Genomic DNA, 10,818 nt, shown 5'->3' on the forward strand with positions numbered 1-10,818 from the left:
CTAGTACATGTTCAAGCCTTTGTAACTAACTGTATTTACTCCCACCTCCTGCCACTAGCCTGTTGTGATACATTGGTATTTAATCTAGGATGGAAGGTTTCCCTATTGCTACAGTTTGAATGTGTCCTCAAAGTTCATGTGTTGGAAACTTAATACCCAATGCAACAGTGTTGAGACATGGGACCATTAAGAAGTGATTAGGACATGAGGGGTCTCCTGTCTTAACAGGTTAATGCTATTATTGCAGGATGGGTTAGTTATTGTGGGAGTAGGTTCCTGATAAAAGGATGAGTTCAGCCCCCTTTCCTTCTCTCTTCTTTGTGGTGTCTTGCCCTTCAACCTTGCATCATGGAATTATACAGTAAAAAGGCCCTCACCACATGTGGGACCCTTGACCTTAGACTTCCCAGCCTCCAGAACTGTATGAAATGAATTTCTGTTCTTTATAAGTTACACAGACTCAGCTATTCTGTTATAGCAACACAAAATGGACTAAAACGGAAAATAGGTACTAGAAGTGGGACTGCTGCTATATAAGCACTTGAAACTGTGGAAGAGACTTTAAAACTAAGTAATGGGTAGAGGCTAGAAGAATCTGGAGAAGGTTATATAAAGCCTAGATTTTTGTGAATGGAACCTGAGGGGTGATTCTGGTGAGGAGTCAAAAGAAGAGCTAGAGAGATCCTAAATTTTCCTAGTGATGACTTAAGTGGTTATGATCATAATGCTGCTAGAAATATAAACAATAAAGGCCATTCTGATGACATCTCAGATGGAAATTAGGAACAAAGTACTAGAAACAAAGGTAAAGGATATCTTTGCTGAATAGTTGCAGAGAACTTGGCAAAATTATGTCTATGTCCTATAACTTTGTGGAAGGCAGAAATCAAGAGCAATGAACTAGAATTGCTAAGAAGTATCTAAAAAGCAAAACATTCAAGGTGCTGCATGGCTTTGTAAACCAAAATAAAATCTGAAGGCCCCTTGCAACCATCTGAATGGACGTCCTCCTTGGCCAGGACACCGTAAAATTTAACCTGAAAGACTGGTTTAGGCCATAATGGGACGTAGGGGTTGGACATGCTTTATTATACCTGTATAGCATTAACATCAACACCAATCTTAAGTCTGATAAGAAAACATTTACAGTCTTTTCTCTAAAGCCCACTACATGGAGGCTTCATCTGCATGATAAAACCTTGGTCTCCACAACTCCTTATAGTAATCCACACATCCCTTCCTACTGACAACGCTTTCAACCAATTGCCAATCAGAATATGTTTAAATCTACCTATGACATGGAAGCCCCCTCTTCAAGTGTCCCACCCTTCCAGATTGAAGCAGTGTAAATATTACATGTATTGATTAATGTGTTATATCTCCCTAAAATGTATAAAAGGAAGCTGTACCCTAACCACCTTGGGAATGTGTCATCAGGACCTCCTGAGGCTGAGTCACAGGTGCATTCTTAACCTTGGCAAAATAATCTTTCTAAACTGATTGAGACCTTTCTCAAGTATTTAGGTTCACAGCTTTCTTTGGCTGCTTACAGTAAAATGTGAGAAGAGAGAAATTATTTAAAAACCAAATTTATAATTAAAAGAGAAATAGAAAGATTTGGAAAACTCTCAGCTTGGTCACACAAAGAATAAAAATAAAAGCATGTTTGGGAGAAAATACTAAGAGTATGGCCAAGCAACCATTGGCTAAAGACATGAATATGGATTGAAGGAAGCTAGGTTCTGTTCTAATGATCAAGACAATGGGAGAATAATCCCAAAAGCGTTTCAGATATCTGCGAAGCAAGCTAGAAACTTGAAGGTAAGATATCCAGAGAGGTGCTTGTGGGAACTCAACATTCACTGTTCTCTGTCACCTCAAGACTCTGTTCCCCACATTCTGGCACAGTGTCCCTCAGCTGTCCCAGCCATGGCTCAAGTGTGCCCACATACCGATTGACCCACCACTCTGGAAGGCACAAGGCATTGATGTGGTGCTAATTATGCAAGCATAAATAATGTAAGAGCAATCTCAGGTATTCTGTTAGAGCAGCACAAAACAAACTAAGACACCTGCCAACACTTAGAAATCTGACTGTGAGAATTCCACCTCTTCCTCCCCTATGCATGCCTTACTGATTTTTAACAACTCTGCTAGCTGGAAAATGGTAAGCTGTTTTTCTTCTCCAAATTTTTTGAGAAGAAGATACTGCTAGAGAAACTCAGGAAGTCCTTTATAAGACTATAACAAATCTACTTTTTGTGGGCTTTGAAAATTACCATACCTGTTATAAGTGTTAGGTTTTTACGTACAAAACCAAGACAGCAGAATGCAAGTATGAGTGCGGAAAAGGTAGTGGTGTGCTGCCTTGGGTGTCTCAGGGCTGGAGTAAGATAATTACATAGGACAGTCTGGAAAAACTATAGCTTATCCGTTGCTGTTGTTGTCTAGATTCTGGAATGCTATAGGTGATGAAGCAGGAGGGTGCAGGAAGCTTTGCTAATATATCTTCAGAGAGCTCTCTTCAAATCTTGAGAGTCATCCAGAGCTTATGTATTGCGGGGGGCGGGGGGAAGGGAGAGAATGAGTGTATGGATTTTGCAGAAGGTGAGCAGGGATTGGAAAGTGGGGAACAATTTCTCAATTGCATAAGTTGTCAGCAAAGTCTTCAGATAAAGGTAATCCAGGCACTACTCTGAAATGTCTACTCACACTAGGGATGCAGGATCTGCTGCCCCAAGATTTAGCAACTGGATCTTGCTTGAATCACTGGGTTTGAGTTTTCCTCCTGAAGATGGATTTTTACCTAGTGGGGAACTTGAAGATGTATATAAACTATTAATAGTTCCTTGTTTCTAGGCTGGGACATCCTAGGGACCATGGACATAGAGGTTCTGTGATGAAGTCACATTAGCTAGGCTGGGGGAGAGTCAGAGAAAGAACATGGAAAGAAAGAATCTTGGGACTCAGGTAGTCTCTAATTTAAACAGCAAGAGCAGTGAAAACACCTAATCTCACTCCTCCCTATAAGTTCTTCTTCTCTTCCAGGTGTCAAGAGCTTTATGTGCATTTATTATAACACTGAATCCTCACAATCCTGAAAGAAGAATTTTTAAATCTGTTTCATAGATGAGGAAACATGGGCATATACTCTTCAAAGTCATAAAAATGGAAAATTGCAGCACTGGGACTTGAACTCAATAATCCCCAGCCCATGCCTTTGACCTGTACCTCCACTCCAGTCCATACCATCTTCTCAGAGAGTATCAACACCAAATAGGAAAGGAAGTGTTGATAAGAAGAAAGCTGAAGTCATAAGTGGAGGCAGCTGAAAGGGATTTTTGACAGCTGAACTACTAGCAAGGTTAATAACCAGGCACTGAAAGAAAGGAAAAGAGAGCCAAATATAAAATGCACATGGAGAAGAGAGTGCAGTAATTTGGGAAATCCTTTTCCTGAGGAAGGAACCGGTTCTTTTTAAAGCAAAGCCCGGTTTATGTACCTTATAGCTACCACTCTAACATATTATGAAGCAAAATTCACAAATACTCAAAATCACTAACAAAAGTGTTGCTTCTCGAAAGACCTGAGTCAGAAAGAAGTATTTCTAAGGTCTACAGAAACTGATTTGCAAACAATTTGCAAATTACAAATACATTTACAAAGGGCGGTCTAATTTGTTCCCATTTGTATTTTGTAAATGTGCAGATTGTTAAGATAGCTGCAACTGGTTTTGTTCAAGCTTTTAGATTCATACTCTTAAAGAAAAATTAAACTACACTAGCTCTTTTTGTACCAGGCATTTTACTCTTGGCACAAATAGTAGCAACCTCCTACTTAGAGGAAATCTTGTGATTTACATACCATTACAGGGTAAAGTTACTGGATTTTTAAAATTTACAATGTTGAAAACTTATGGAAATCTAACAACTTTTTAATATTTTATTATCGCTTTTGGATTTATTTCTCCTCTTTTCTGTAATTTTGGCTTTTTAAATGAATTGCCATGTTTCTTACTTCAATCATCCATTCACATCAACTATATTTTTGGAGTAGATTCAGCAAGATCGCCACTAGTAACCCGAAATTTTCAAACAGTAAAAAAATGTCTGTATCAGAAGCCATTGATATTTCAAGACTAACTCTATGCTTTCTTCTCTGATAACCTCAGCCTAACGCCCTGGGGCTATGCATTATTATGAAGACGTTCAGAGGACAGGTAGCTACAAGTACCATGTCCACATGATTCACCCAGGATGGAAAGTAACATTTACTCCAGATATTAACGGTCACAATCCACAAAAGCAAAAAATTGTTCTACTTTATCTCTCCTTAGATGTAACGTGTACAAAAAATGGAGAAAGGAGCCACTTTCTAATAACAGTTTCCAGAGGTCACGGAGATATGAAATTGTCACTGTGATGTGCATATTGTGGAGGCAAGGCCACTCTCAAAAGACAATCATGCTATTTTCTTAGTTATTATGGCGGAAAAACTACTGGCCACTCACATTCCAATTGAAAGCATCTCCAAAGAAATAAATATATAAGATTTCTCTGTGACTCTGAGTAAACACAATGAAAACAATGTGACAGCGTTATCCATCCCAGAACAATACCTATCGGGAGTAACATGTTTGGACCACAGTATATTGCTACCAGTCCAAAGTAAATTTTCTCTGGTACTACAATTATTTACAGAATTAACTGGGGTAAAATTAAAACAATGGCCCATTTGTGTTTCTTCCCTAGTTTTTCTCACAGGGATATTAGGGGGGAAAAATGGGTCAACATACATGTCCGAAGACTTTTAGACCTGTTCTCTTGAACACAATTGTGTACAGAAAGCAGCCTGGTCCACCCAGCCTGGAAGGCAGGATCTACTCAACAAAATCATGACAACAGCCCACAATCAAAGTTTTATTTGAATCAACCTCAGGCCCATTGTACAGCCCATTTCATGGCACAAAAGGCCAATGTGACTCACTGCAAAATTTATTGCAAAAAAAAAAAACCAACAAATTTTACATCACAGAGATTTAAGAATGATACTTGAGTTTCCATTTGTCCTTGACATTTCCAGTGAAAGGCAAGGGGGCTGAAGCCAATGAAACTTAATCAGGAGGGTACAGGGTTTTCTAAACTTGTGTGTGAAAAGAAGCCTTAATGGATTGTGTGGTTAAGGCAATAGATTAATCATTTCAGAATATGGATCTTATGCTACGAATGAAACTTGAAAGATAAGAAGAAAGATTTCATCTGGGGCCTCAATTCCTTAAGAGAAAATCCTAGGAATAAAGAAGTAAAGGACAGGATGTAAGGGAGGTAGAAATCACCAGACCAAATTCCGGAGAAAAGTTTTTACTCTGTTTCACCAACTCTTATCCCCAGTGGTAAATATTATCACTTTCTTTTCTATTTTTTAATTTAAGCCTGTTTCAAGGAAGGAGTTGGAACTCAGTCATAATCAAAAGTAATATAACAACCTAAGAGGTCTTTCTCTCATACACACATACACTCAAATATATGGGATTTGTATAGGTAAAGCTATAAGTTGAAGCAGTAAAACTCTTATGGTAGAAGCTATAGAAATAAAACTTTTATGGTAGAATCAGGTATTGAAAAAAAATAACAGAATTATTGTGTAAGTAGTGGGGAGGGTGGAGAAGCCAGAAAGGAGCTGAAATAACATTATATTACCCTCTGTCTCTTGAAAAGTACTTGCACAAAAAGCATATTTCAGTCTTACATCTTCTTTCTTCACTTAGCAAGCATCTGTTTCTGTGTCTACTTTTACTCTTGACCTATAAAATTTGTGAGGACAGAGAAATGGATCCGTCATATTCCCTGTAGACTCAGTGATTAGAACAATGAAAACAGGACATAGAAAATTTTTGTTGAATGAATAAGTGGGCAAAGTACATTTTCAGTCACAAAATTATCATCAGAAATAATAAGAAAATGATTCTCAAACTCAATGAGTATTCAGTCATCCTCTATTTTCTTTGTTTATTTGTTTTGCTCGGTTTTTACCACAGTGTGTCAGAATCTAGTATCTGACTACTTACCATTATGCAGGTAAGTAGTGGCCTGCTTGGCCACAGTAGCAGGGTAAAAGGGGAAACGCATTTGGGGAACATCCATTGCAGATCAGAGATTAGACCAAGAGGTAAATAGATCTCACTTGTTTTATTCATAAGTGAAATATCTCTAGTTTCCCTTCATCTAGCAAAATACTACAGTGCTCACTCAACTAGCAGGAGGTACAATTTTACCTAAGTCCGTTATCCATATGTGTACATCTAGAGATCCGGAGTTTGTGATTATTTATGCCACTACAGTGAGTTGTCTACATGTATTTCTAGAGAAAAAAACATAGCTCAACATGACATCAAATAAGACTGTCTAGAATAAAAAAAATTAATAATTTAAAATCAATTGAGCAAATAATGCTATTAATTCACATATGAATTACTTATTTTGTCTGATTAAAACTGAATATGCCACTAATAGCCAGGAACATGATCCCAATTGCTTCAGGAGTCCCAATTGTCTGACCTCTTTATCTCAATTTCCACTTCCTTTTTGCAAAGACAAGCTATTGGTAACTTTTATTTTATTCCCTATGGTTTGAAGCACTTCAAAACTATGAGTTTTTGAAACTTGAGTGTAAAATATTGACATTCATTGTAAAAGAATTCATTTTCCAGCCTCATAAGTGAGTATTCCTGACATACAATCAATTAGTGGATATTATTCGTGATTTATATCTGAGCTTATTATCTTTGTGCTGTTTGGAAAGGATCTTTGGCATCTACACTGATGCAGACAGACTAAGGCAGATGCAACACAACTCTAGAGAAGAAAATTGATGGGCATTTAGCAGTTCTTACTGTTATGGGAAGAAGTAAGGGTAGGATACTGCTTTCCTCTGTGAGAGCAATTAGCTTTTTTCTGGGATGCTCCTGGAGGAGTCTTAACCTCTCTACAAACCTCAGGCACACAGAGGAAAATACCAGACACTTGGGTTCTTGACTTAAGGAACTGGTTCTACCCAAGAGATCCTTGGCTGTGTCTGGTCAAAGAAACTAAAATGGAACCAACAGGAGTCTCTCTGCTCCTTTTTGTGCATGAGGGAAATGAACCTTAACAGTAGAGGGTGATGAGATTTATTGGACCCAAGAATAGTCCAGTGCCAAGTTAATTGTTCAGGTAACATCATCCACTATCTATCTGCCAGGGGTGAAGGGTATAGATTTGCATTGGCTTGATGAATATGCAATTTTCTGCTTAAATCACAGAATGGTTTTTTGTTCTATCTTAACTAGGTCTTATGATGGCTTAGAGAAGTCTCTGTTTTCATAGACTACAGAGTCTCTTTCCAGTCATCCTAGAGAGACAGGGGCATCTCACAGAACTGCCATTGAGAGGAAGGCTCAGGATGTGGAATTGACTTTATCTCAATGGTCCCAGAGATTCCTGGTTACAGTCTTAAATATTCCATGAGATACAACCCCAAAATTATTTCAAAATAAATCCTTGTAGATTACATACGACTTTAGGTATTGTGCGTTTTTTGGTTTCGGTTTTGGTTTTTGCAACAGAAAGGATCTTGCTTTGTCACCCAGGCTGGAGTGCAGTGGTATGACCATGGCTCACTTCAGTCTCAACATACCAGCCTCCCAAGTAGCTGAGACCACAGGCGTGAGCCACCATGCCTGGCTAATTTTTTTTTTTTTCAGCAGAGACGGGTTCTTGCTATGTTGCCCAGGCTGGTTGGAAACTCCTGGGCTCAAGCAGTCTTCTTACCTTGGCCTCCCTAAATGCTGGGATTATTGTCATGAGCCACTGTGTCTGGCCTTATTTTTTAATAAAACAGAAAATTATCATACCATTATTGATGATGATGATGATGACAGCTAAATTTTGTGTATCTCCATAAGGTACTTGGACTGTTCTATGCTCTGTACGTGGATTATTTTAGTATACTCAACAATGCTATGGTACAGTTTTTGCTTTTTAATTATGCTTCCTGTTTTACAGATGATTGAGACCTAGCGAGGTTAAGTCATTTGGCCAAGGTCACTCACCTAGTAAATGGGGAGCTATGTTTATAAATTAGAGCTAGAAATTATCTTAGAAGTCATCAAGTTTAGGACTCAGCAAACTTTTCTTTCTGTGAAGGAGAAAGATCATAAATATTTCAGGCTTTGCGTTACAACTACTCAACTTTGCTGTTGTAGCTGAAAGGAGCCATAGATGGTACATAAACAAATGAGAACAGCTGTGTTGTCTTGTTTATGAAACTGGTGGTAGTTTGGACTTGACCCACAGGCTGTAGTTTGCTGACCCCTAATCTAGTCCACATCACTCATCTTATACATGAGAAAACTGAGATCCAGAAAGATGAGGGTATTTATACTGCTGTGCAGTATCAGAAACAAGAGAAAAGTCTCACAGGTCTGTCCTATATTCTTTTCATTATACCAAATTCAAGAGGTTTCACCAGTTAATACGGTAACAAATTATAATGTCCTATATTAAAACAAATGTAAAATTCACTTGAAACTATGACAGCCCCTTATAGATCTTTACACCCAATAAAAGTTTATTTTGAACTGAGACTTTTTCTATTTTACCTGGTTTGTATTGATGTGGTACACACAGCTCTAAGACCAAACAGAAAATTCAAAGACACATCCTATTAAGTCAAATAAAAAATTAGAGTCTTACGCCCAAATCGTCACAGACTAGATGATGAAGCTAGCTGAATAGTTCCACCAACACATATGCAAAAATTCAATTGTGGAGCAAGACACAGGCCCTCACTCAGTTTCCTCCGCCTGCAGCTGCTGTCCAGATTTTTCTCTAAGGCTTCATGTATACCTCTTAATACATTCTCCAACTGAAAAAGACACATTTCCCTCCAACTATCTCTATGGCCAAAATTCATGGCCTCTGAAATTTTACTTGAAATGCAATTCACCACAAAACTGAATAATGATTGCTGCAAGTCCTAATTCCTTGGAACATTTTTCATCACATTTAAGTGAATATTTTATCAAATAACGCCTCCAGGAAGAGGTATTGTGCTACACCAAAGAGACAACAAAAAGACCCTTGGTGAAAATGAGATGTTTCAACAACAGTAATAACTAATAAAAACATTAATGAGCAGAAGAAGCGGACCTGCTGCAAGTTCACCTACCGCGGTGTGGACCTGGACCAGCTCCTGGACACGTCCTACGAGAAGCTGACGCAGCTGCAAACTGCGCGCCAGCAGCGGCGGCTGACCCGGGGCCTGCGGCGGAAGCAGCACTCACTGCTGAAGCGCCTGCGCAAGGCCAAGAAGGAGGCACTGCGCAAGGCCAAGAAAGAGGCACCGCCCATGGAGAAGCCGGAAGTGGTGAAGACGCCCCTGTGGGACCTGATCATCCTGCCCGAGACGGCAGGCAGCGTGGTATAGACGCCCACAGCGGCAAGACTTTCAACCAGGTGGAGATCAAGCCAGAGATGATCGGCCAATACCTGGGCAAGTTCTCCATCACCTGCAAGCCCTTGAGGCACGGCCGGCCGGGCATCAGGGCCACCCACTCCTCCCGCTTCGTAGAGTAAGTACACTAACATGTATTGTATACTTACTCTATGCCAGGGTCTATGCTACGAATTTTATATTTAATTCTAGAAATCACAACTGGGAACACTGGCTCTCAGAAAGGTGAAGTAACCTACCGAAAGTTATACAAATCATGAACAGTAGACTGGAATTCCAGCAGCTGACCTGAGAGCCCAATCAATTGATCTATCTCTAGAGCCTAAGCCCTCATTTCAGGTTGGCAGGATTTATGTACCTGGACTCCCCTTCCTAGCTGGGTAGCTTTGGGCCAAATTCTCTGGGCCTCTGTTTCCTGTGATTTCCTCATCTGTGAGATGAGCATAATTATGGTAACTTTTTAATAGTATTCACGAGTAAATTAATAGTTAATCCATGCAACGTGTTTAGCAATACACCAACTTAAAGTTTAGAGATTATGACCATTAGTATTACTAAATTGTTTTAAATATATAAATAAACATTTTCCCAAATGACCGCTTAGGACCAAACAGACCTGGATTTCAATTCTGGCTCTCTAACTTATCTTCTATATGATTTCAAGTTAGACATTTAAACATTTTTATCCTCAATCAGTCTTTTCTTTTGTAAAGTAGGTATTAAAATATGGAGTTTGCATGAAAATACAAAGAAGGAATGCTTCAGCATTCTTATGTCAGGACCAGGGAGGATGTTGGGGAAATGCCGTTGACCTCCATCTTTGCTCCAGTTGTTTGCTTTCCACCTGTGAGAATCCCACAGGATCGTCAAAGTGTGGCTCCACTAGACCTCAGGACTGTCCTGGACACAAACTGCCTAAAAAAAAAAAATTAAGTCCTCATCTGTCACGGAGCCTTGAGTCTCATGGTGGGGGAGAATAATTAGGAGCTACAGCAGTTACAATAAAGTAAATACAAGAAGCCAGGGATACACTTAACCCAGGTATTGGGCCAAGGGAATGTCTCAAAAATTCTGGGAATTCGTAAGAATTAGCCAGGCAAGAGACAATTTGTTAATGCTCCAAGTAGAAAGAATAACATACGAAATGCTGCAAGCACACAATGTAGAACTCTAAAACAGGTTAATTTTCAGTGCAACTGGAGAATCCAGAAATGCTGCAAGTCCACAAAGTAGAACTTTAAAACGGTTAATTTTCAGTGCAACTGGAGAGTCTAGTTCTAGAAAGAGAGGCCAAGAGATGAGTGTGCAGAAGCAGGGCCTTGAAAA

The 10,818-nt window shown here is 39.2% G+C and overlaps 1 pseudogene; it reads left to right on the forward strand.

The window, feature by feature from the left end:
- Nucleotides 1-2,471: 2,471 nt before the first annotated feature.
- LOC108286182 lies at nt 2,472-9,614 on the forward strand (annotated as a pseudogene).
- Nucleotides 9,615-10,818: the final 1,204 nt, after the last annotated feature.

Source organism: Cebus imitator, unplaced genomic scaffold (genome assembly GCF_001604975.1).
Source record: "Cebus imitator isolate Cc_AM_T3 unplaced genomic scaffold, Cebus_imitator-1.0 Scaffold315, whole genome shotgun sequence".
NCBI classification, from domain to species: domain Eukaryota; kingdom Metazoa; phylum Chordata; class Mammalia; order Primates; family Cebidae; genus Cebus; species Cebus imitator.